We start from the raw sequence: 26,474 nt of genomic DNA on the forward strand, positions 1-26,474 counted from the left end.
TGGGAAAAAAAAAAAGGTTGTTACCAAATACAGTATGCACAGGAAAAGTTAGGCATGTATTATAGGGTGGAAATGAACTTCAGTGTGTGGTAGGGATACATAGATATTAGCCCTCTTACACTGTGTTAAAAATGAAAGTATCTGATCATGCCCTAAGCATGAGATACAAAAACAGATGGTTCTTAAAATTGAGTGGAAATCCACAGCATGTGTAAAAAGGGCAACTAGTGAACTGTGGAAACAAGAGTCATTGCAAAGCTTAATTAACTCCTTTTTATTTGATCCAAGATAAAATATTCTGGGGATCCTGTGCTGAGGCATCTGTCTTGTAAAGAGGAATCTGTCCTTACTTTTACCACAAAGATCTTCAGTTCACACTGGGATGAGGACACAGAAAGGACAACTGAAAAATGTTTGTTAGATAATTCCTGAAATAAACAGAAAACAGTATTTTTTCCCCAGATTATAATATTTAGAATAATTCTTAGCTATCCTCAAAATTCAACATTTACAGCTGAATTTAACTTAATATTCTTTCCTAGTAGTTCTGTCACCAAGCAGCTGTCATACTTTTAAAACACTACTACTTACAATGGTTGATTATTACCCTTCTTGATGGTGCCACCAGAATTGACAGGATAGGCACTATCACAGTCCTTCAGCTTCCACTCATCTTCCTTGTTCTACCAGTCTGACATATTTGCACAAATCGGCCTTATTTGGCCTAATCTGTCTGGTTTTGCATTCTAGAAATAGCTGATAGACTTATAAATTTGGCTTGTAAGTTTAGTAAAGAAAGAGATATTCCAAATGCCAGAATAATTATTAGAAGAACCCAGCCCCCCCACCAATCAGTGCCTTGATGTTTGCATTCCACTGTTGACAGCATCTAAAAGATTTTGAAGAACTTTACAAAAATGACGAATTTCAAATACTATATATAGAATATATATATATAATTAATATAGAATTCAGCATCATCATAATAGAATAAACATTGTCAGTCACTCAGCAAAGAATTTAAATAGTACAGTTAAATTATTTAAATTCTGGCATCATTCCTTTACTTACAGACTTTGCTATAGTATTCTTAACAGTGACTCCAGTTACACAGCCTTTGGTTTGTTTCAAGTTTGTCAGCCAAGTGAGTCAGGACACTTGCATCCATGCTGTGATTTTGGAGCAGAGAGCTGGATCTAGTTTAGTACCTTGCACCTTCTTTGATTTCCAGCATGACAGGTTCCCTTCTGCATTAACCAACCCATGAACCACAGCCATCATGACCTGTGATCTCTTGCTGGATTAGATACCAGTAATTTTCTTGGCTCCTCCTCTGAGAATATAGCTGCTGCCACCAGAGCATTCTTAATATTTAATAAGTCATATATTAAGTAAACTCTGAGTGCATTAACCTTTATGTTCTTCTGCCTTTCCCACCAAAAAAAAAATTGCTTTGTTTGAGCTGCATGGAAAATATCTAAGAAATTATATTTTTTCCCTTCCCTCTACAAGCCCCACTCTAGGATCAAAACTCACCCCACTCAGTAAACCAGGTAAATCCTGAATACTTACTCTGAGTTTCCTGGTTCCTGAGGTTCATACTTAGCTGACCAGTCAATGTGGGCTTTCACTCTTGCTATGAGGAGTGTTCTCCTATTCCTATGGCTTCGACATCTGGGGTCACCAGTGTCTGGGATGCTCCTGGGATACTCACCTAATGTTTCTCTGCATCAGTGGGAGCTGAAAGAGAAGAAGAGAGTGTCTTAGTTCTTGAGTTTAATCTGTCTTGAGCTATTGAAACATATTTTGATAATTTCTAAATTCAGATATAACTGCTACCTCATATCCAGCTGGATATCAACCAGCATTCCCAAATCTCTTTCTGCTGAGTAGCTCTCAAGCCACTCTTTCCCCAGCCTGTAGTTCTGCACGGGGTTGTTGTGATCCCTTTGTCTTAGTAGGGTGCACACCAGAGCTGTTCTTTCCAAAAAGAGCAATCAACAACCTTTGTGCTTGTTTCCCCAAAGCCTTAATGCCTGACATGGTGGCAAAAAAAGGAATGGGCACAGGGATGTTCAAGGCTGATGTGTGGTACAGTGCCAAGGCACTGGATGGTTTGGGAAGACAGAATTTTGCAGGACACGGTGCTCCTCTGTTATTTGTGTTTATCTTCTAAAATCTTTAATTTTTAAATTACTTTTTAATTGTTCCTACAATGATAGGAACAGGAGAAATAAAAAGATAAAATAGTGGAGCACATTCTCTAGCACAGCTGAAAAAAGGTGCTTTTTCCGGAGTAAAAAGTTTTGAGATACCACAAAAATTCGTAGTTTATAGCCTTTAACAGCTTATTGGGTATTGTGGTCTGCTGAAGTATATATGTGCAACCTGCTAACCATTATTTTACTACTGTTATTTGTCCATCATATCACAGATGAACTATAAGGACATCATTACAGAGATGATAATTGAGGTTTGCTTGTGAAGTGAAATGTAACACTACCCTGCCCTGACTGTGACAGCATTACCCTTTATATCAAGTGACAGTTCTAGTCAGTGCACATAATACTGGAGTCCATGCCCTTATTTAAACCTACTGTGGTGCATATTATGTTTAATATGAGAAGATTTTTCAGTGTAAAAAATGCCACATTGACTGTGCAGTAATTGTACTGATATACCAAAGTAAAAAGAACTAATAAGATTACATTCACTTTTTCACTACAACCCCCTCTTCAGAAATACTTGCAGTGGTCTGAAAGAAATTCTAAAACATCAATGAACTTCCAAAGATGTTACAAATGTCATCCCCTCGATTTTAAGAGAAAGGAAGTAGGAAACGACAGAAAAGATTGTTCTTTTCAGATGGAGGAAGACTTACTGCATTAAAGATAATTTGTTGGGTAATTACTCATGGAAGAAATGATAAAGTGCTCTACAGACACAGGTTAAATGTTCAAGGACACTATTCGAAAAAAGGTTGAAGAAGACTTCATGCTTTCCACTAGGGTGATTTCCTTATGTTCTCTGTGTCACATGACTGTTTGGAAAAATAATGAATCAATGATTATAACTTGCAACTAAATCATCTAATTGGTAATTAACAACATGTTTGCAAATTGCTTTAGAAATACAACAACATGAGTTCTAAATGTTATCTTCATCTACAACAATATTTCAGTGTAATTAATTTATTCTCAGAGAAGTGAAAAAATCTGTATACCAGCAGTTTGCTAGGCATTTGTGCATAGCTAAAAAAATAACTTAATTTGAGCCCTTAATTTTCTCTCTGTATTATGAGCAGAACTAACTCTCCTTCCAAAGAAACCTCTACCTTTTAAAGAAAGGACAGACAATTTTCAAAGCTCTGTTAGAGACATGTACATTTTAACTGAGAAGATGAAAATCTTGAGTAAATACATATAAGGTGAGTGTATTATATATACATATACTGCTCTGTATCCTATAAAAACATATGTAATTAAGGGAGGGATACTTCTAAAAGCTCCTGACATGTAAATCTGAGGCTTGTTACCTTTGCATTTTGTCTGATCTTGGTTATTGGTGTTAAACAGAAGGTTGATGAAATAATTAGTTCTCAGGCTAGAATTCTATGTATAGCTAGAAAATCTTAAATTTCATCTAGAAATGCCTAATTATTTTAGAATTAATAAATATATTCATACATTATTAATAATTAATCAAATACAAATGAATGGATATGACTAGTTAATGAACTAAGAAAAGAACTGACATATGGTAAATGCCACATTATGCCAGATATTTATTTGTTTTCCAGTAGTGTTGACTAGTAAAACCAGTGTGTGCCTTGTATAATATGTGTGGAAACCTAGCTTCAGATGTATTTTTCTGTTTCCTAGCTAGTTGTACAAAATTATTTCTGTTGAAGGATGAAAGAAATGAAAAGCTTTGTAAAGCTAAACAAGAAGAGAATTTTCATACCAGAGAGAAGCGCATTCTCTATATTTTAGCAGAATACAATACATGGTTTTAAAGACACTCAAAAATACAAATCAATTTATAGAACTACTTTATCCAGAATTGTAGAAAAGACATAGCATTTAGAGTCAACCTGATGAGATTGCTGGTGCTAAAATTGTCCCTTGGGCAGGGGATCTTGGTGAATCTCTGTCTGGCACCTCCCTGCCCTGCTTGTGTCAGCCAGTGCCACAGGAATAACCTCTGTGTCAGGTACCAGCAGAAGCATTTGTGGTGTGCCTGGACTTCTAGAGTGTAAGGAAGGCTGTATTCAAGTCCAAAATAAATTGCTTTTGTTAAGCATGGTATTCATTCAGCTGTGCCATTTTGGGAGGGATAATAAATGATTGTGGCTCCTTCTTCAGCTGAGCTTGAAAGCCTTCAGCAGTTTGCTTTCGTTCTGTGAGCACTGTCAATTGCTGTGTATAGACAATTTTATGTTGAGGAACAACAGGACAGAAGCTCTGTGAATGGTAATGAACTTTACACAGCACAGTGGTTCATTGGTAAAATATTTGTAAAAAGGCACAGGGAGCTATAGACAGAGAGTAGAAGTGATAATTCACATCACTTCAACTCTAGCTGGCTTCCTCCCTGAGATGGGGGAGCCTGAGCCCTTTCTCCCCCTCATAGACCTGGACTTTGCCCTCGTGTCCCTGTGGCTACCAAGCCCAGTTGGCAGCTGCAGCATTGTCCTTCCCTCAGGCTTTTTTTGGAAGCAGGAGGCAGCTCAGAGCTGGATATATTGCCCCAGCTTTCCAGGCTGCCAAAGGAATGGGAAGTGTCCCACATGGCATTGCTTACACATAAGGCAAAGCCCCAGCTTTCCAGGCTGCCAAAGGAATGGGAAGTGTCCCACATGGCATTGCTTACACATAAGGCAAAGCAGAACGTGGCTTCATTCAGAGTTCTTTTGTGAATGATAAAGGGCTGAGTTTTTGAAAAAAAGCCTTTATTTTATACCCCACTCTTCTGAGTGTTTTCCATTCACCCCCCCTTGCCAGTTTTCAGCCCTGAGCTCTTCTCTAGCTGTCTGACATGTCAAAAGTTAGTTCCCTGTGGAGAGATGCAAAGCCATTTTGTCTGACTTGCTTTGAAATCAGTTCCTGTTACCTCAAAACAAGCAGTAGCAAAGACCTTGACGTAACCTGGCCCAAAGAGGGAAAAAAATACAGTCCTACAAGGAAAAACTGGAAGAGTAGCCATGCACAGAAGAAACACTATGCTCTGGTTTATGTTACCTTGAGGTTGTTTATATTAATATTAAAAGACAAGCTTCAGGAAGGAGATAAGTTTACACGGCATAGAATTTGTGTAGATTCTGATTGTATGATGGAAGCAACACCTGCTGAAAACTCTAAAACTTGCATATATTTTCCATGCAAAACTACACACTTAGTTTTCTCCTGCATCCCAGCTATTATATACATCACTTATTCTTCTTTGTGAATGAGGATTAAATGCACAGGTTGTCAATGGAAAATTCAGTCTCCACATCTCCTATGTAAACATGAACTTTTAACATTTACCCTGACTAGACTTTTAAAATAAATACCATACAATCCAGAAAATTTTACAGAGGCTTGTGTAAAGCTGGAGTTGTTTCATTTTATGCAACATCATTATTTTCAAAAGCAATTAGCTCAGAGTGACTAGATTAACTGATTACAAAATATTCTGTGAACAAACATCCACCATCCCTTTCTAGATCCCACCATGGGGCACATAAAGCTTTCATTTTTCTGAGGATGTTCTGATGTCAGAAGTGACACCTCACTTACTGAGAATAATTTCCTCATTTGACCAGGAGAAGAGAAAATAAATGGGAAATGTGAATTAAAACCCAAGGGCACGTGAGCTGCAATTAGCTGGATTGATGCAGAAAGGTGTTAAAATGAAGACTCGCCTGTGCTGCATAATATTGCACACCTCTTTTCCTCTTTGGCTGTGTGTACCAGGTTCCAGTGTGAGAGCATAAACAGCCTGCTCCCGCTTTATTTCTAGCAGAAAGGTGAGAACTGGGCAGTGATTTGACAGCACATCTGATGTGACACTAGCAATAACCTGCACTGGCACAGCCTATTTCTGTCTGGGCATAGGTGAATAATCTGGGTACTAAAATGTGTGCATTCTGCCACCTCTGCAACTATCAATTAGCTTTCCATAGAAACAACATAATCCTTGTCATTAACATTTTTTGCTCTTTATCCTACCTTTAAAATGAGAGATGGACTGAGCTGAGTTAAAGCTTAACTTAGCCCTCTTCAAAACTGTAAAATGCCACTAATATCAGGAAGGGCAATGTGCAGGGGAGAAGACACATAGTAGTTACAGCTCTCATGAGGTATGGCTGGTCTTTAAAATCAGGCATTGTCTTCAGTTCAGCTTGTCCCCTTCACTTAGCCTCAACCTTGCCCCCTCTTTAGCTGCACTTCACAGACTATAATTAAAAGCTGTGTGGAAAACAAGTCTGCCCTCTACAAAGAAATCGTATAGAAACCCTGACCTTATGTTAGCCAAGAAAAGCCTCAAAAATATTCCATATTGGAGAAACTTCTAAAATACGTTTGATCCACCCCTGGGAAGTTGTTATGAATCCATAAGCTGAAATGCAATGTGTACTGGTGGTTTTCTTGCCCTTACATTAGTTAATAGGATTCATATAAGTACATACAAGAAACAAATGTGACCTGAATTGCTGCCTTGTATACCTCTAAAGAGACTTCTTTCTCATGTTTGCATAGAAAAACCACCTATTAATTTAGCAATGAAGACTATAAGTAGAATAAAATTGTGTCTCAGACCTGTGGGGAATGTTCTCAAACTCACATTTGAAACAGTCAGATGTAGCTGCCAGTGATGTGCCTATTTCTCTTCTGCAGGAACAACAAAATGCCTGAGGAACTCATGGGGAATTTATTATTTCACTGAAGGTTACTTGGAAGACAAATAAGGATGCTATTAGAATTAAACTGCAAATAAAAGAATAGCTATAGATAATATGCTGTGTAGAATGCTTATTACAATTAACAACTAAACCTCTGTAATTTAAATATTTTAAATGGTTTTCTGACCCTTAATTCCCAAAAGAAGAAAGAGTGATTGTTTGAATACAGACTAGTCATGCATCTGATCAAGTAGGTTGAAAACAGATGCTGACCAGCTGAAGTTTGTTTAGCTTGTTCTTATTCAGATCTCTCCTGTGGCTGGGGTAGTGAGGCCATTAGCATTTTGTGATAAACAGCAGCATGCTCACAATGCTGTGGAAAAAAACAAATGCTAGCTGCTCTAACTCAGTTATATTTATTTGTGTGTTCATGCCTTAAGACTTAGACCTATAAAAATGAGTTACTGATTTAAATAAATTTCACTGAGAGATAATAGACTTAGTTTTTTCAAGAGTTCAGCGTAGTATTTGCATGACACGAGAGGAATTTATTCCTATTGTTTGTTTTAAGAGGCATGAGGTTTATTCTGAATACACTGTATACAGAAGATAGCCACTCTGTATGTAGTGAAAACACAAGGATTTGTGGCACAATTTCTCAAAAGATAATGATTTTATCACGGGTGTATATAAACATTCTGTCTGTAAATATTTGCCATATATATACACATGCATGTGAAGGGCATATATGGCTTTAAACTGAAAGAGGGTGGGTTTAGACTCGATATTAGGAAGGAAGTATTTCCTGTGAGGGTAGTGAGGCACTGGCACAGGTTGGCCAGAGCAGCTGTGGATGCTCCATCTCTCAAAGTGTTCAAAGCTTGATGAGACTGAGCAATTTGCCAATGGCAGGGGTGTTGGACTTGGTTATTTTTAAGGTCTCTCCCAACACAAACCTATGATAGAACACAATTCTATGATTCTATGATTTTTTGATTCTAAGATTCTATGATGACTTTTCAAGTGTACAAAGAAAGGAGCAAATGACCTGAACACCCTTGGCTATGAATCACCTAATTTTTTTTAAATTTTTTTTTTCCAGTCACAAAATATTGGGCCACTTCTCTGGGAAGCTGGAAAGACACAGACAATAAAATATTTTGATGAGTAAAGAGCGCTCAGACCTAGATACTTATCCAGCCTGGTGTTGTATGCTAATACCATTTCCTTGAAAGAGAAATGAAAAAAAGGAAAAAAGCAAGAAAATCCATCCAGCCTTATTTGTGAGTCTGACTGCAGATTTGCATTGCTGGAACTCATCACTTAAGATTCTGTGGTAGACTTAAATACCCTAGTAATGAGTAATGGGAGAGGGTGAAAATATTGGTCACCAGCATCTTGCTGTGTCTGTTTGTTTGCTTCAGTAAAATTTTCTCTTGAAAACCTGTTCAAAAGCATTAAGAGCAATGAGCCTGAGTGGCTTTCACTGAGGCTGTAATTTGAATACCAGGGGTTTATTCAGATGTAGCAGTGGCCTAATTTGTTTGGAAACCCTTTATTGTTATAGATGCAAGAAAAGAAAAGAACTCAGAGAACACATTGAGTTCACTGGTGGCAGTTAGGGAAAAAAAAATCCTATTGCTTACAAAGAGAACATATTCTCCATGGAATCACTGCAAGTAAGCACTAAATCTTACGGTGTTTTTTAGTAAAGGGTTTAATTTCAAAGAGGAATTGTGCTTTAAACTGGAGTGGCTTTTTTGGTTTTTTCTTATCCTAGAAGACACAAACATCTTAAATACTTGTTGACAGATAAGTACACATTTGGACAAAACTCATAAGCATCCATATAGTTCTAAACAACTCTAGTATCTTTGAAACAGTATTGCTATGGTATGGGGATCACCTGAATCAGTGGGTGCAAGAACAATTCTGTTTTACCAATAGATGTGGAAAGAAGGCAAACAACAACTAAGCTGTCTTGTAAAACCAGATGACAGAAATAATAACAGCCTCCACACCAAAAACAGATGTATATGACATACATCTTCACCCGGAATCAAAAGATACATAAATCTCATGTGTGTGTAAGACTTTGCTGAGTTGTATCTAAGGATATATAAGAGAGGTCAGCAGCTTGAAGACAGTGTTGTTCAAGAAGAATTTAGTATTAATATTCTATAGTTTTTCACTTAAACAAAACCAGTTTCCCTCTGCTCTGCATCAAACCTCTGTTCATCCTGGAGAAAGAGTTTCAGTAATTGCAAGAAAAGCGAACATAAGTTTCAGATGTTTCTAGGGAAATCCCTTCCAGGTATAGCAATCCCACCTCTCAGTCTGTATCCTCCCCCCCAGTGAGCCAGAGGGTAAAAATCACCTTTTCACTCGGAGGCTGGAACTTGCTGGAGCATAATGTATGTGTTTATGTTCCTGCAGGTTTAGGCATTATGGTGCAGTACAAAAACAGCACAGGATGAACTGGGGGTGCTGCCTGGTGTCTGAGTTCTCCCCTACAGGGTCAGATGGTGTTGATTCCACCAGCAGAGATCTGAAGTCTCTGGGTGCTTCTTGCTTTAGAGCTCTGAGCAAGGACACGGTGACATGCTGAAGGGGATTGATACATTTCCTGTTACCAGAGACTTTCTCCAGCTTGAAACTATGCAGCCAGGTTGACCTGAAACCAGGATTCCTTTTCTGGCAGCCAAACACACATTTTTTAAAGTTTCCTCAATTTTCAGTGAGTTTACCACAATATCCCTCAGAACAGAGATAGCCTTGACCTTTCTGTCTCTCGTCTTCCAAATGGCCTCCAAAGTAGACCAGACAGGGGCCTTTACTGCAGGGCAATGAACTATGGTTGCCACATTATGTCTTACAAAGAGAAAGTTCATTTAGGTCAAGAGGAGCATTTGTGTCTTTAGGGATCTCACTGCAGTGCAGCAGCCCGAGAGCACAGGGGCTAAACTAAGCCATGTTCCACACCTGTGCTGAGCTATGGCTCTCCCCGGGAATCCTGCCCCGAGGGCTCTATGGGCTGTGAGTGGTGTAAATACATCCTGCTTCAAGATAAGGACAAGGAGAAAAGGGATGCCTTGCAATGCTTTCATAGAGCAGTTTCATAGGAAAAAACTGCATTTTTTAAATGGTAAATTAAATGAGGTACAACAAAGACTGACATAGTTTTCTCCTAAAGAAAAAATGTGAGAGCAAAGACTCAGTAAGCTGGAACAGATTCTTATTTAATGAAGCTGTTTAAACAGCTACTTTTGTCAAATGTGGCACTGAGTTTTCATATTTTGGTATGGAAAGACTGCTCACAACTGACTCATTTTATACAAGAAACACTTTTTCTTGGGTAGATATAGGAGTTTAATTTCTTGATTTTGTATCAAAATATGGCAAAACCTTTATCAAAAGAGTGTACTATTGCAACTAATGACTTATTTTGGTTTGAGGCCTTAAACTGCAAACATGTAAGCAGTGACCATGGCTCTCGCGACCATAAGCCATCAATTTGAAATGGCTGTATTACTAAGTAGGATGCCCACTTGAAAGTTTTTACAAGGCTGAATCTTAAAACAGAACTCTATCAGTTCATATCAGACTATGTACTCTTGGCTGAACATCTGTAAATATTCACTAATGACACCAAAAATTAAAGAAAAATTACTAATGTGAGAGATATTTGGCTTAAATCAAGTTTATTCCTTTTTAAATTCAGAGATCAACTGTTCATCTAACACAAAACTTCATGCAAATTAGGCATGATAAACCGATTTTTCTCCCATCAAATTATAAAGAAGCAATGCAGGGAAGCAAGAATTTTCCTACTTTTAGCAGCCTTCCATCTCTCCATAAATAAGGATTTTGTCTGGATTACCCTTGTAAATTATGCTAAAACAAGGAAATCAAAGATTACTACATTATACTCTGATAATTTATTATGCACAGATTTTATGCAAGACTGTGTCAACGTAAGGAGAAAGAGACTTAGAAAGACTTAGACCTTGTTTTCCTTTCTGGTTTAACCACCTAGAATCATTGACCAAGAACACATTACAGACATAAGAGCTGGCTCATCTCTGTTGCCTTTTCTTTCTCAGAGAATGAATACTGAAAGCCCAGGGTCCAGCTCCTAAGATGTCCAAGGACCCGTGCCAGACTGTGGATGTATCTGGGTTCCACTTTCGTCATGCTCAGACTCAGTGCAAGGGATTGATGCGTCTATTGCACGCTTTCAAACTCTCACACCATCCCCTTTAACTATTTTACAACTGTATTATCTAGTTTCAAAAAGCTTGAACACCAACATCATGTGTAAAGCTGCTCTGAATTCTTGCCTTGTCTGCTGTTAATGGGGATGTTAGCCTTTGCTCTGAATAATTAGCAAAAGATCATGTCCTTTCTAGTTTTGCACTGAACCTCATGTGTAATTGAAACCATCAAGCCCTTTTATAATTAAAGCCTAAAGTGTTTTTTTTTTTCTTGTGCTTTTCAAATATAATCTGAATTTGAAGCCATTACATAAGAGGAATCTTCTGCATCTTATATGGTGTGTAACTCAAGCTGCCATAGTAGCACAGCAGCATTATTGCCTTTTTTTATTTTGCAAATAAGCTATTTTTTCCTTCTCTTGCTTATAATTACTTCTAATACTTATTATAAAAAGATCCAATAAAAGACAATCTCTTTGCAATTATGCAAACAGTAGACTAATTTTCTAATTAACAACAAAAAGTCATGATATCATAATTGCTCCATTTCCATGGCACATAAGTTATACACAAAAAGAAATCCTGATGATATAATTGCCTCACATATAGCACTTATAGCACCATGAATGAATTTCTCTTCCACTCTCAATTAAAAAGAAAGTTGTTCTATATAATTAGAACATATTTCCTTCTTCCTTTTTTTATATGCGTGTAATTAGAAAACAGAAAATAATGCATTTTTGAAAGCAGAACATAATAAAAAACCCTCTCCTTGCATTCTCATCATTAGATGCAAACATATAACAAAATATATTTCAAAGTTGATACTCTTCATATAAAACACTCAAGCTTTTAAAACATAATCAAGAATCTAATTCAATTTCAGGTATTTCATTTTTATTACATTTTACCAGTATTTTTATTTGACTGAAAATTTTAGCTGGAAATATGAATTTTTATTCATACACAGGAATGCACATATGTATTCATATTCATATTCATATTCACATATGAGAAAATATACAAAGTTTAATTAGCAACATGGAAAACAGGAAAAAACACATTGTTTTCTCAATAATTTTTCCTATATTTTTAATTTCCAAATTTTTGAAAAATATTTTTTAGGACAATAAAACTACGGTATTTTCCATATTGTCTGATGTCTCCCAGGAGAACTGTACCTATTTCCCTGATGAGTAGGAACTGCATGTTATATTCTCAAGGAGTCACAAATGACCTTACTTTGCTTCACATAATTTCTGAGATATAGAAGTCCTAAAGGGCAGCTGTTTTGCTAGAGAAATGTCTCATATGGCCAACCTGTGTGCAACACACAGCACTGGTTATTTTAAACCCTCTGCTGTTGCTCCCTTGGGACTGGCAGGATGCAGGATGAAGCCTCCATCCCTCGTGGGTGGGAGCTGAGCGTCGGTGCTGGCTGCAGCTCCAGTGCTGAGAGCAGCACTTTGTTGGGGTGCAGAGAGCAGCCCCAGCCTGGAAAGGCAGCCAAGGGACCACTGCTCTCTCAGCTGGCCAGGGCTCTTGAGAGGTCTGCTGGGACCAGGGAATATGAGTGTTCTGGAGGAAGGGAAGAGAAGGGACCATGTTGACTCTCTGACCTGGCAAGTTATTTTGTCCTCACCTTTGATGCAACAGTATTCAGTTTTGCTTACACAGCTGAAAAGCCTTAAACATACTCCAGCTCCGTTTTTCTTAACATAGCAGCACCAGGCTTCTCACTGGAGTTGGATTTGAGGCAGCTGGGGTAAACCCTTTGATGCACAGTATTGATGATTTTCAAGCAGAGACAACTTATATTTTCACAGGGGAGAGGAGAGAATAGAGCCTTTCTTTAACAAGTCTGAACAATAGCTCTAAGGTGTGGCATGCTAGCTTTCAAGAAGCTGTGCTGGAACAGAATAACGGTGTTTTTTTCACTTCCAGTGCAAAACACTGTGAGGTATTTGGTTAAATTCCCCCCTCATGAAAAGTTCTGCAAAGAAACTGCAGAGATTTAAACCATTTTTTCCACATCCATGTCAGGATTATGTGCTTCACTAGCTCCAAATTTCCTTTTCCCTCAATCTGGAGCCCCATTTGCATCCCAAATGAACAAGAGAGGGGTCCAGGAAGCCTTAGGGAAGTCACACTGAATGAGGTGAAGTTTGAGGCTTACCATATGCATCCTGCTTTACTCTGTTATCACCTGCCATGGGATTTGTAAAGTACAAAACCAGATCCTATGGTAAATTGCAAGATTATTCCTTGATGTGTTTAGTAGTGAGGGTACTGGACACTTAAGAACCATCTAGTGTTGTTATCTATCTATCTATCTATCTATCTATCTATCTATCTATCTATCTATCTATGGGGTGCATGGATGTAAAGCTGCCTGGACACTTCAGAGACACAGAAGATGGAGCACATCCATTCAGACAGATTCTAGGATGCTGACTCTGAGTCACAATCCATTTGATTTGTGGCACTTCTTGGAAAGGTGTAACTCACTCCACCCTACCCCTCTTGTGGCTGCTCCTCAGCCTGTCTCGAAATATAACTGAGGAATAAGACTGGGAGAAGTCTGGTGTATTTGACTACAGCTTTTGCAATTCAGCTGTGCTGGTTCTGCAGGGTTAGCACTCAGAAGGCAGTGGCTGGGTGCAGGTCTGACAGGAGAGACCAGCTCTTGTCTCACTGTCTCTATTTAGCTAGATATGGCCAAAGTCATGACTGCCTTCTTATCTGAGGCATATCAGAACTCAACATTACTAATTTATGGATAAACCTTTCTAGCATTACCAAGCTGAACTTCTGCACAGCACAACTGCAGCTCCTTTTCAGTTAGCTGCATCTGTCTGGGTCCAGAATGAGTTTGACATGTGACCTACTGGGTGTTGCTGATGTGAGCCTGCTGCTCTAACACTCTTCCAAGCAGAAACTCTTGCCATCATCTATGGTCTATGTATTACTGGCATTTAAGCACTACTTAACTTTATCTCACCTGTTTAGTTGCTCCCTCAATGGCAGCAAACATTTCTGTGCTTAGCAAGTATGTGTTAGATTAAGAAGCATCACCAAACTCTAATTCCTCACTAATTCTCCATTTGTCTTACAAATATCCACAGCAAAAGTACTCCTCTAAAAATTTGGATAATTATACTTTAAGTGAAAATGTCCACTCCAGGAAAGGCAGACTTTGAGTCAGCAATCCAACCTCCTTTCCATCTATGGAGCTATGACAAAACTGCAGGCATCTCATTCTCTGAGTACTTTGCTCAAACAGGAGACAGGGGCACTTGTTGCACTTCCTAGTGCTATGAGAGCCTTCCCTGTGCCTTTTCTTTCAGCAGAAATGTCACCTGTCTCTCATTCATAGCTCAGTATGCAGGCCAGACTAAGCTTGGAGGATGAGGAATTTGGTTTGGGAAAGAAATAGAGGTTTCTTTGCTTTTTCTGTATAACCATATAACAAAACCTGTTTTTGCATGGTGTGAGAACAAGCCTAACCTCTTGACTGAGAAGTAGGAGTACAGTAAAGACATTTAGTCCAGAATCATGAGCAGCAACACAGGATGTAAGATTTAGATCTTCTCATTTTGGTTAGCAGCCATAAGATCCTCTGGAAGTACTGAAAGTGCACAGGTACTATTTAATTACATCTACCCACGACTGACCTCCCAGCAAGAAACCTTTTGCCATCATTTCTCCCTTACAGAAAATAAAGCTTTGCAAAGGACAAGAGTTATTCTAATTTTGGCTGGGAGTATGGCAGATCTGAGCAGCATGACTTTACCAGATATAAGACCAATAATGAGATTTTCTACTTAGTATGCTATTAACATTGCCACTGAAGAAACTTTTGTGCCACTCCCTCTGTCTGCTTTTATCTGCAGCTGAAATTGCCCCAAAGGATGGCCATGGTACATCTTTGCTGGACTGGACTGCTACAAGTATTAAATGCACAAAATTAAAGCTAGAATAGGGCTTCACAGAAATTCTGAGAGAAAAAAGGGTCAAGAAATAATCTTCCAGGTTCTCACAACATCTCTGTATTGGTCCTCAAAGGGTCATTACAGGAACACTTTCAGGAATGCCATTTGTGCGATGTTGTTGCTGTCTGTAAGGAAGCTACCATTAGAAAGTATGATATTGCTGGCTATATTTTGCACTTATAGTACTAATTACCTACAGCCCTTTTTGACAGTTTGGTTCCTGCATTCTTCTTGTGTGTATCTAAAAGGAAGGAAAATAATTAGGAAAGTTTTAATTATGTTGTTAGGTTTAAATGCAATTCCCTTGGCACAATCACTCAGTCCATGAACACCTAGCCTGCCTGCATCAATAGAGGAGATTTGTTTTAACATTTAAATCTCTGTGGCATTCTTTCAGCTATTTGCATTTATCAGTAAGTGCAGTTTTTGCCTCCATTTGAAAACCAGTGGCAAGGATGAGAAGTAGGGGCTTTCCTACATGAGCCAAGGAAATGTTTTACAGCAGAGGAACAGTTTATGGTCCTGCACTGATTAGCGAACAGGGATTGCTCTGATTTGCACTGTATGCCTGAAATTCCTGTGCAGGCAAATCTTGTGTGGTTTTGTGGTTTATTGAAACCCTGTCATTTAACTATGGAGTGTGAGTTTATTCTTATGTACCCAAGAAAGTCAAAGTGTTTATTGTAGAAATACTACTTCCAGGTTGGCTGACTTTGAAGCATTACACATAGTGATTCCTTATTTGCCCTGCTGCCCCTGTAAAAAAATTTTTTTCTTTGCCTCCAGCACTGATTTTACCAGCATAACTAGAAAGCTATGTGCTTTCTATATGCTATATGCTAGTTCCACATCTTCCCCTCAGGTTTTGGTCAGAAAAGCTTAGCATCCTTTCAGTATTGTGTTCAAATTTTCATGCATTTCAGAGAAAAGAGTAAAACTAATATCTGAGACAAAATGCATTGGTTTGCTCAGTGCCTGGCAAAATGAGTGCTTGCCTTCCTCTCCCAAAAGAAGTCAGCCTGGTGAGATCAAATCACTGGTGGCTGAACTTTATGGTAGTGGTCCTGAACATTTCTCTCCCAGTAACACGCAACACGGGGGTCTGTGTGTTGTGTCTCTTTAATTTTGCACTAAAAAATGATTCAAATATACTACTAAAGCTAGATCGCAGTTTATGCACCTACTCTCAGGTGTGAATTTATTCTTAACCTTCCATAGGCTTACTGCTGCTTCAATTTAACCTGCTATGGTAGGTTGAACAAAACAACAGCCAGGCACCCACACAGCCACTTGCTCCCAGCAAGACAGAAGAGGGGATCAGAAAAGAAAAAACAGGATGGATCAAGATGAAGACAGTTTAATAAGTGAAGCTGTATGTGCAAGGAAAGCAAATAAGAAAGTTATTCACTGTTTCCTCTGGGCAGGCAGATGTCTAGCCTCTTCCCTCCAAAGCAAGGCCTCAGAACAGGCAGTGATTACTTGGAAAAAAAATGAAATGCCATGACCATGAGGATCCCTACTCTCTCCATTTTCCCCCAAGCTTTTATTGCTGACCATAATGCCATTTGGCATGAAGCATTCCTTTGGTCAGTTTAGGCCAGCTGTACTAATTTCATCCCCTCCTAGCTTCTTGTGGACACTTTACAAGTTGTAGAGGCTGAGTGAGGCTAAAACCGCCTCAAAAAGTGGGAAAACCTTAATGCTGTGCAAGCACTGCTCATAAACTGACAAGACACTAGTGTGTAATCAGCACTGTTTTAATCAAAATCAAATCCATATGAAGAAAATCAACTTCATCAGAGCCAGAGCCATCACACCTGCCCCCAGGTTCATCAAGGAACATGATTATCTTCTGATGGTAGGATGTCTTAGAATTTCAAGCTATGAGTCAAGACAAAAAATGCAGGCAATGGGATGCTAACTTTCTGAATAGTCAATGATTTCAGGGAAAATATGCTCTTAGATATAGTGCAAATAGCTGTATAGCTTTGTCCAGAGAAACCATACTGGATATAAGCAGAATTCACATTAGAAGAGCTCTATGCCAAGAATGAAAGGCTTGGGAACTGTTCAAATATTCAGCTATAGATTGCTTCCAATTTAGTTTCTGCATGTGTTGAAGGGCTGTTCTTTTTCCATATAAAAGTCTCCCAAAGGAATTTCAATGTACCCTCTTAGCCAATTAGGTATGTGTGCTCAGGAACAGAAAAAATTGGATACTTCTGTTTCCATGAAAGTAATAATTTAGATACACAGAAGGATTGAATCACATTGAATACTTAGGATTTCTTCTTTTTCTTGGCAAGGTTAGGAGCAATGAAAAGAAAGCTATGCTGCTCAGAAAGTCTAAAATGCAAACGATACCACAACTTTAAAAAGAAACAGTTTTTTAAAGACATAAAAACCAAAAAAAAGTTTTGATCAATAATTTACCTATATTTGGTTGGGATTTTTATATGTTGGTTGATTTCATTACACTGTGATTTTCTTTTTAGTATATTCATTTTAATAGAAGTTGCTTTGATACAGACTTTAAAACACCTTTTGTGACTAGTCCTGTCTATTGCATAAGACAGAAGGGATCATACAAAAGCTCCTCAGCTGTGTGGGGTTTCTCACATGTTCAGCTCACTCCTGTGCTGTATGTTCATCTTGTAACTGGCTCCCCAGGTCAATTTGAATCCATGTCTGCAAAATGAAATTATTTTATGTGGGCTGTCCTGTTTGTGTTTCACCGCCTTTGGCAGCTCCTAATCCTTTCCCTTTGTGTACTGCCATGGAGATGTGGGATGCCTGAAGAGTTACCACATGTCATCAGGAGCTACTTCTGTACAGGCAATGCAGAGCCTTATGATTTTTGGTCATAGGCAAGTTCATGACATTGAGCTCAGACAGCCCACAAAAAAAAAAGAAAAAAAAAGGTACTTACATGTTACTATTTTCTTGCCTGAAATGGAACCTAGTTTCTGGTAGTACACTGCAGGAGACTAAGGGTGGGCACCTGAGATCCATTTGCATCCTCACATTCCGAACTATGATGTCACAAGGGGACATAGCTTCAGTGGTGAAGGAAAAAAAGAGAAAAAATTAGGGATTTGTGTTGGGTAAAAGTAGACATTGAGTCTAAGTAGTCTTCTTTTTCCTTTTTGAGGGAAGTATTTTCCAGGAAAGTCTCTGGCAGTCATGGGAGAGATTGAGAGTTGCAGACATAAATACCTGTATGCTTGCACACAAAGACACACAGAGGCACATGCACACAGTTGCTCCAGACTCCTGTCTTTTCTAAACTCAGTAAATCAATCAGGTAACAAAGCAGGTGATCAAGGCACAACTCAGATGTTTCAGGTAGGCAGTGAACAGAATATTGTACAATCTGAGCTGTAAGAATTTTAGGTTTGATTTTTTTTTATTATTATTATTATTATTATTATTTTTCCTTTTCGGTGGTAGTTTAAAATTCATCCAAGTTCTAAGAAATATTTCATTGCCAATGACATGAGCCTAGTGAAATACTCTTAAGGCCAGTATAACAGGTCTGCCATTTTCCTGTCAAGGCCAATTAGATTAAAAGTTGGACTTTTCTCTGTGTCAATTCCCGAAAGAGAAAAAGAAAATGTAACTTCATCAGACAGGTACTAGTAACTGCTAAGAATCACTGAATGGAGATATATTTAATGGAAGTTAAGGTGAACAAAATCAATAAATTAAATCCAGTGTGTTTCACAAGGAAGGTTCTAGTTTTACCTGTGTACGTCTGTGGTGGGAACAGGGGGAGCTGTAAATCGTCCCTCACAATTGGTAAATAAGTCAGAAAATAGAGTTGCAAAAGACATTTTTACAGACACACTGGAGATATTGATCTTCAAACGAGGAAAGAGAACCTAAAGGAAAATGTAAAATAAATTTAAGTTTTCTTTCTTATATAATCTACATCACTGGGACTCATGAATCAAACACCATTCATGCTTGCATCATACTTTGAAGTTCATGGGTGTTTGAAAGGAAGAGAAACATTTTTTTAGTAGTCCACATCAATAATAGTTCTATCACATTATGTAGATAAGATGTGTGTAGGCATAGGCTGGAAGAGTTCTTCAGGCAAAGCTTTGACTTCCTCTGCACTTCAGTCAGTAGAGCTTTAGGAAAAGTTAATCCTGCACTCAGTCCAGACCATAAAAGGGTCTCTCCCTTTTCCCCTACAGACAGCTGAAGGAAGGTCATGCCTATAAAATACACTGCCACTGCTGTAAGGGGTGTGCCAGCACCCACAGTAAATGAGCAACAGGTACAGTCTGATCGAACCTGATGCTAATTCACATTCCTGTCTATTCATTTTACATGGGATCTGGAGGGCTGAATAGCATAACTCAATGCAACAGATAAAACCAGGCATTCCATTTGACTGACATTAATTTCTAAATACTTTAAAGGATCTTGTATTTCTCCCATGGAAGTGAGATAAAAGTGTTTCATTGATATTCAGGGCAGAAATGAATGCAAACTCAGCATTGTGAACCTTGACTCTAGAATTTAAAATGCTTACTTAGGGAATATATAACTAATGTATCATCTACACAAAACTCATATTGTGCAATGATTGTCTTTTGAGGCACAGATGAACCTGTTAGACTTCTATTCAAATAAGCAGTGCAACCTCTCTTATACAGGGGGCTATTCTTGGCTAGTAACGTTAGCACAGTAACAGGAGAAACTAAAAAAAGGACCCATGAAGAATTGAGCTCCTGGATATAAGGTGGTTTCTGTCAGCAGAACTAGAGAATGAAGAGTGTAAATGAGTGTTTCAATAACACTGCAAGATATTGCTAACAGATACAGTGATTAGCACAGATGCCGCAGCTAAAAGCTCTTAAATGCTGTGAAATATAAATTACAAAGCCTGCATGATGTTATGCTTTCTAAGAGGTATATTTAGAAAAATGCCAAATGAGATGAGAGGATAAATTACTCCAGCCTGAGCATGGTTGAGGACCTACACCCCTGCTTCTTGTGCTTCGTTGTGAGGCTGGAAGTCTTGTGGCAGCCTTAGCCTGAGGCTGAGAATGTGGTTAACCTCTTCACTCCCCACATGTGATTTATGCTGTGACAGCCTTTTGCTGATTACCTTTTCCTCCACTGGGAAAGGTGGGGTGACCACCCACCTCCAAAATTCATTCTGAACTTTGGGGCTTTAGTTCCTGAAGAGAAAAAATAGTTGTAGGAGAAGCAGGAGAAAAAGCTTTCAAAGTCTCTTACAAAAGTTAGTCAATGACTTTCAAAGAAGTTTGAGCTCCTAATGATGCAACATTCTGTTAGAAGGAACAGTGTTATGCCTTTCAACTCACTAGGAATATTTAAACATCTGCATATTATCAGTAAAAATATTTCCACTCAAGTGGGGCCAAAAAATTCAGTTCATCCCAGCTGATATGTGTTTGTAATTATTTATCTCCTCAGCTAGTATTAGAGATAAAATGAGTAGCTAACTTCCAAATTAATTTCAACAAATTTTACATGAATAATTTGCATAGCTAAAGGCTTCTACATACCTGGATTTGTTGTAAAATAGTGTGTAAACTTATAAAATTTTGTTTATTTACACTTATTTTTCTTTACATCCTCAATTATCTGTGTACCTGTTAGATTAACTCAAGAATTATTGGCTGATATAATATCATTATTTTGTGAAAGTTAAGACAAATAAAAAGCTTTTAATTACTCTGTCTTTTCTTTTTTGCTTCTATCATTACACTCATAAAATACAGTCTTCTACTTCTATTTTTAGGTTAATTTAAAAAAAAAATATCTACTCCAGTGACCCTTTGAATAGCCCATTTAAGAGAAATAACACCCCAAAAAACTGTTTATGCCCACAGTATGCAGATGCATACCATGATGGACTATACTCCTTAGAATTATCATGGGCATCAAATCTAAAGTTAAAACAGGTTGGGAGGTACAAAGCAAAGGAAGAATTTCAAAGACAAATAAAAATAATTTTATATGACAAGTGGAGGTTTACTTTTTCTTGTAGAGACTTTTTTTTTTTTTTCCTTGATTCCCTCCTATATTTTCAGTTTTATTATTAACAAATGCAGGTTTTTGTATACCAGTAAAGACGGCTATGTCTGTGAGCTGATTTTGGAGAAGGCATTTGATTTTCCCCACACCAAGGAGCAACCATTCTTGTACAGCACAGCTGTATGTCTGGATAATTGAAAATAGACACAGAGAGATAGTCCAGGTGCAATCTAAGGGAAAACTGGTAGGCTACAAACCCTTTTCTCCCTCAGCTGTAAGGCATCTCAGGGTGGAAATCTAGTGGCTGCTGTTCCCTCGGTGGCTGCAGCTAAGGACATGGGAACATCCACATTCCACTGATGCAGTGGTGAATAAATTACTGTGGAAAAATCCAGTTTTATGAGGCTTGACTCTAAAAAAACCCTCTTCCTCCCAATGCCTTGCCCATTCCTGTTTCCCTGGAAAGCAAACCTCCAGGGTAGAGAAGACCCTCAGTGTGTCCCCCACATGGGCAATTGAGTGACCAGAGCTCCAGGATACTAAGCTGACTTCAATATTACTGACACATTGTGATGAAAAGCACAGCATAGACAGCATTTCATCTGAAATTCTCAAATTTACTTCCCTTATTTTCCATATTTTTAATGGAACAACTTAAAATTCTGTGGAAGTCAAAATTTTTGAAAATTGCTTAGTCATCAGTATTAGAAAAAGGTACTTTATTCTGACAAAACTTCTGTAAAAAATTAAAAATAATCACTGAAAACTGGCAGGTTTTTCTAATTGTAATTAAAAGTCAGTCATTGAAGGGAATAATCATAAGGAAAATATTTGTAGGAAATGTCTATAAGAAATAATTGAAGAGAAATAAGATGGCCTATATGCTGGCAAATAGGGACTGGAGAGTGAAAGACAACAAAAGAAGGAAATCAAAACAAGCTGAAGAGAAACAATAGTGTGCCAGAAGCTTTTGGAGTGAAATTCTCTGAACTCCTGTCTGAACAATGACCTGCTCTGCCAAGACGCCTGTAACTTTAGGCTTCTGAAATCCAAAAAAAATAATCATTCTGTCTGCTGCTAATGGAAGGCATCAACCACAATTTAGGCAGGTGAATCTGCCAGACCCTGGGAATAAAGTGTTATTTTGCCAGCACTGAAAATTTCTGTGTTTGCCAAATATCACCAGTACAGCTACTGCTCTCCATCTAATGTCTCACTCTAAGCCAAGCTGCTGAGCCTGGAGTAACAGCAGCTCTATCATGTGTAGAAACCCAACTTGAACTTAAAAAGGCTGCCATGAACTTGTGTTTTGGTGCTGTAATCCCAATAGATATGGAGTCATTTCTTTTAAGGACACATTGCTGATCTCAAGGCCATCAGTGGCTTCAGTGACTCGAGCGAAACTGCGTCACTGATTGCAAATGAACACACAGTGCAGAAAAAAATACATCTATTCCCTTGGATCAAACATGGAAGAGTGATGAAGGAAAACCTAAATAGACTCAAACCAGGTAAAAATTTCAGAGTAAGAGATACAATGAGGAAAGTACTAATATTCAACCTATAAGAAACTGCACACATAGGCAAAAGTTTCCTGTTAAAAGCATGTCAAAAGGCAGAGATTAAAAACAGGAAAAACAAAACAAAATAAAACAAAACACAACCAGGCAAAACTCCAGCCAGTACAGAGAGAAAATAAAGTTTATGCTGTTAAAAAACCTTTAACTGATTTAGATCACTATGGATCTAGAAATATCAAATTAAATTTTTCTGGTTTCTATCAGGCAAAGATTAAGATTTTGAAAACAATCCCAAGATATTTTTAGGTACAATATAAACTTTGTATGAAAAGGGATCTCTGAGATAACCAGATGTACAGATATAAAAAATATACCAGAAAGATATTTGATCTTAGCTAGATTCCTCAGTCATGTCACCAACCAGAAAAAGGCAAAATTAAAACAAATATGGAAAACTTTACATCACTTTAAGATATTTTCTTTTCAAAATAATTTTTTCTCTATTTAATTTGTTTCTGTGAATGAGTAGACTTAATTGTACAGTCAGCTAAATTAAATTATTTATTTCTCAATTTTTGTGTGTTGTTTGCTCTTATTCTTCCATGATTTGCCTGTTGCTTTCACTTCAGCATTTGATCTCATGGCATGAAAGCAGCATTATCAGAGTATATAACAATATTCTGTCTCTCCCAGGCACTTTTTAATCTCATTACAATAATCTCATGATGCAGCTTGATATTACTCCTCTTGGAGCCTTCAGCTTCTGTTTTCTCTTTTGGGCTACCAGAGAGCAATGTGCAGTTTCTGAAACAACCTAATCTCTCACAGACTCTATTCTATTGCTGGTGTTTTAACTATTCATCTTCTTTTTTACAAATGAGAAGGCAAAAAGGTGGTTATAACATTTTTTTTGTTCTGCCAACTGAAGCTCCTCACAAAGAAAAAAGGAGCCATGCAGACTGCACATTTAGTTGCACATAGCTTTATTTAACAGACTCCTCTTTAGCCAGAGCAGAGTTCTATAGGCAAGTGCGGGAGAGAGCAAAAGCCAACGTGAAGTCCACTAGGGAACTCCTTTTTCAATACCTTAAAAAGCTCCTAGATACCATGGTAATGAGAGCCTAAAATAGCTCTAAGCTAGAAATATACATTCTAATGACTACCTATTATGCTACTAGTTTTCTAAAGATCTGTGGGAGACTGTCTTAATGATAAATTATAGTGTATAGATAGAAGGACTTAATTATCATGTTCTATTTTTATTGTTGTATTAATCTAAATAACATTAAATGATAACCTAATTTATGTACTAGATACAATTCCTGCAAATCACATGCTCAGAAGAGGATGTTCTATTGCTCCTATAGCTAATCCAAGCTCTTTTCAGTATTGCAACAGACATTTTGTCAGTGCCTCACAGGGTTATTGTTCATAAGAACATGGCAGTACTTTATTTCCTTTAATTACTTTTTCATTTGAACTTAAAATAGGTGTATTTTTGCCTTGTCACTGTTTGGGTGGAAGTGACAGAGGCATTTGTTTCTTCGAGCTCTCTTTTCCTTGGATGTTCTATAAAAATAGTTTCTTCAAGCACCAGTAACAGCTACATAAGAGCATCTCATTCCACTAAAATCTGAAGAGAGTTCAAAAGTGTGCTTAGTAATGAGATGCTGATGGAGTATCATTCTACAATAAATCTTCCATGAAGGACAACTGTATCCCTCTAGGTCTTCTCCTTACTTTAACAGATGCAGCAATCACAGTTTATCAAAGGAAAGTGCTTCTTGATATCTCACACTTTGGCCTTCATCCTTTTAACACCCTCCTGAAAATTGTTTGTATTTTATTTTCCCCTTGGAAAGAACTAGCACAGGAGATACAGGGACAAGGCCACTCAACAGGGAATATCTACAGAGTATTTGTGTCAATAAATGAGAACTCATTTGAAAATTAGTTAATCTTCTCCCCTTCAAAACAAACAAATAAACAAAAATAAAAAAGGAAACTGCTATGAAATGCTTTTAATGTGAGCCTTCTCTGTCTATACTGCATAATTACTAACGTTTCATTCAGGAGGTCACATTCATCAGTCTGCTTAAATTGACAGTGCCAACTGTGTCATGTAGAGCTGTGGGCAGCTGGCACTGATGCCTGTGCTTCAGCCAGCAGCCCAGGCAGCTCCTACCAACCCCCAGTGCAAAAAAAACTGCTCTGAAGTCAGCCTTGTTGTACATCCCTTTCTTCCTACCAGCATCAGACCTTTCTAACAATTCCACCTGGAGCTACGGATCCCATTCCATTTTCTGTTACAGACGAATGAGAGATTGAAGGTAATTTGGAGTGTTCCTGGATGGTCTATAAAGGGAATCCTGAATAAGCAAAAAACTTTATTTGGAAACAGTCAAATATTATCTAAACAGAAATTATGCACTGAGTGAATGATGTAGATGCGGGCCTGCAAGGCTCTCCATCCATTAAAGGGGTGTGAATCTGTTAAGCAACAAAACTGGGATTTTGACTGATGATTTTGGTCATATTACACAAATAAAACAGGAGAAAATATTTATGTTTGAAGACCTACTGTCAAGGAACCTTGATTAGAGGTTGATTGCTCTGCCAGCAATTTCACTAGAACTGGTAAAAAGTTTAAAAGAAGCAATCAGAATATCAGAACAAATGTGAATAATAAGTATTTACATATTTTATGTCTTTTTTACCCAGGGTATTGAGATGCGCCCACACCATTTATATTTTTACATATATTTATGTAAATAAATATATTCACATAATCTGCATAGATTGGTTTGTCTCTACAGAAATATATAAATCTGGAACAGTAATAGCAATTTTTCTAAGACAGGCTTTGAATCCTTCATTCATCATTCAAAAAACCCTCTTTATTCTCCTAATCTTATCTTTGACTTCACCAGAAGTGAGCGACTTCAGCTCTTCATTGAGTTAAGCAGATGAATGAGGACATGTAGAAGGGGACCTAACTTCTCACATACAGATGACTTTCAGTGATGTTGACAATGGCTTTCCCTCAGTAAAGCTCAGGAAACCTTCCAGGCTTTATCTCAATATTTTTGCTTTCCAGTTTGTTTCAAAAGAGATTTTTTTCCTCTAGTTCTGGTTCTCAGTGAGAGGGAGACCAGAGTGAAAAGCTGTTTGCTGCAACAGGGGAAAAGAAGACAAGAGACTTCTTGAAATTCAGCATATTTGATTCCCTTCATGAATAATCACAGCGAAGACTCACAATTGACTATAGCTCCATGATGGGATTCTCTGTGATGTTTCTCATACTGAGGCAACAGTTGTAGTCTGAATTATCAGATCTGACTCTCAGTTTACCATTAAACACTTTACATGACTGTTGTTTTGTACCACAGAAGAATGTGACCCCCTGACATTTGAAAATACTAAAGTAACAGTGGCTCTTTTCTGAAATTCCCTTAAGATAAACATTGCTTTTGCTTTAATTGGATGGTTTTTCTGGTCATTGAGATTATCTCCAGATATTCCTTCTTACTGAAAACATATGTGCTTATCTTTCCCTGCAGAAGAATTGCAAATCCAATTGCAAGAAGAAGAGTTGCATGCAGACAAATTGTGCTCTGCACCACTAGAGCTCTGAGAGGTCGAGAGTATGGGGTTGCAGGGTGCTTCTCCCATGCATTGCAATGTAGCATATTTGAAAAGGGAGAAATGCTTTCAAACAGTACCTTGTACGTTGCAGTATTTTCAAATGTGATATTTAGGCCAGAATTTTGATCAAATAGTTGATTTAATTTGATTTAAAATACCAGGAAAAATTAAATACATGTATTAAGTATTATAGGTATGT

At 37.8% G+C, this 26,474-nt stretch overlaps 1 long non-coding RNA gene across 2 annotated transcripts; it reads right to left on the bottom strand.

The window, feature by feature from the left end:
• Positions 1-1,579: 1,579 nt before the first annotated feature.
• Positions 1,580-18,109, bottom strand: LOC111927291 (uncharacterized). Of its 2 annotated transcripts, none has more exons than XR_015282532.1 (3): positions 18,022-18,109; positions 15,286-15,333; positions 1,580-1,740 (listed from the first exon to the last, which is right to left on the bottom strand). It is a non-coding gene; the product is annotated as an uncharacterized LOC111927291 (long non-coding RNA). The 2 variants fall into 2 exon arrangements; XR_002863495.2 differs by lacking the exon at positions 1,580-1,740 and adding an exon at positions 15,127-15,217 and having other exon boundaries at positions 15,290-15,333.
• Positions 18,110-26,474: the final 8,365 nt, after the last annotated feature.

Source organism: Cyanistes caeruleus, chromosome 2 (genome assembly GCF_971803275.1).
Source record: "Cyanistes caeruleus chromosome 2, bCyaCae1.hap1.1, whole genome shotgun sequence".
Classification (NCBI taxonomy): Eukaryota; Metazoa; Chordata; class Aves; order Passeriformes; family Paridae; genus Cyanistes; species Cyanistes caeruleus.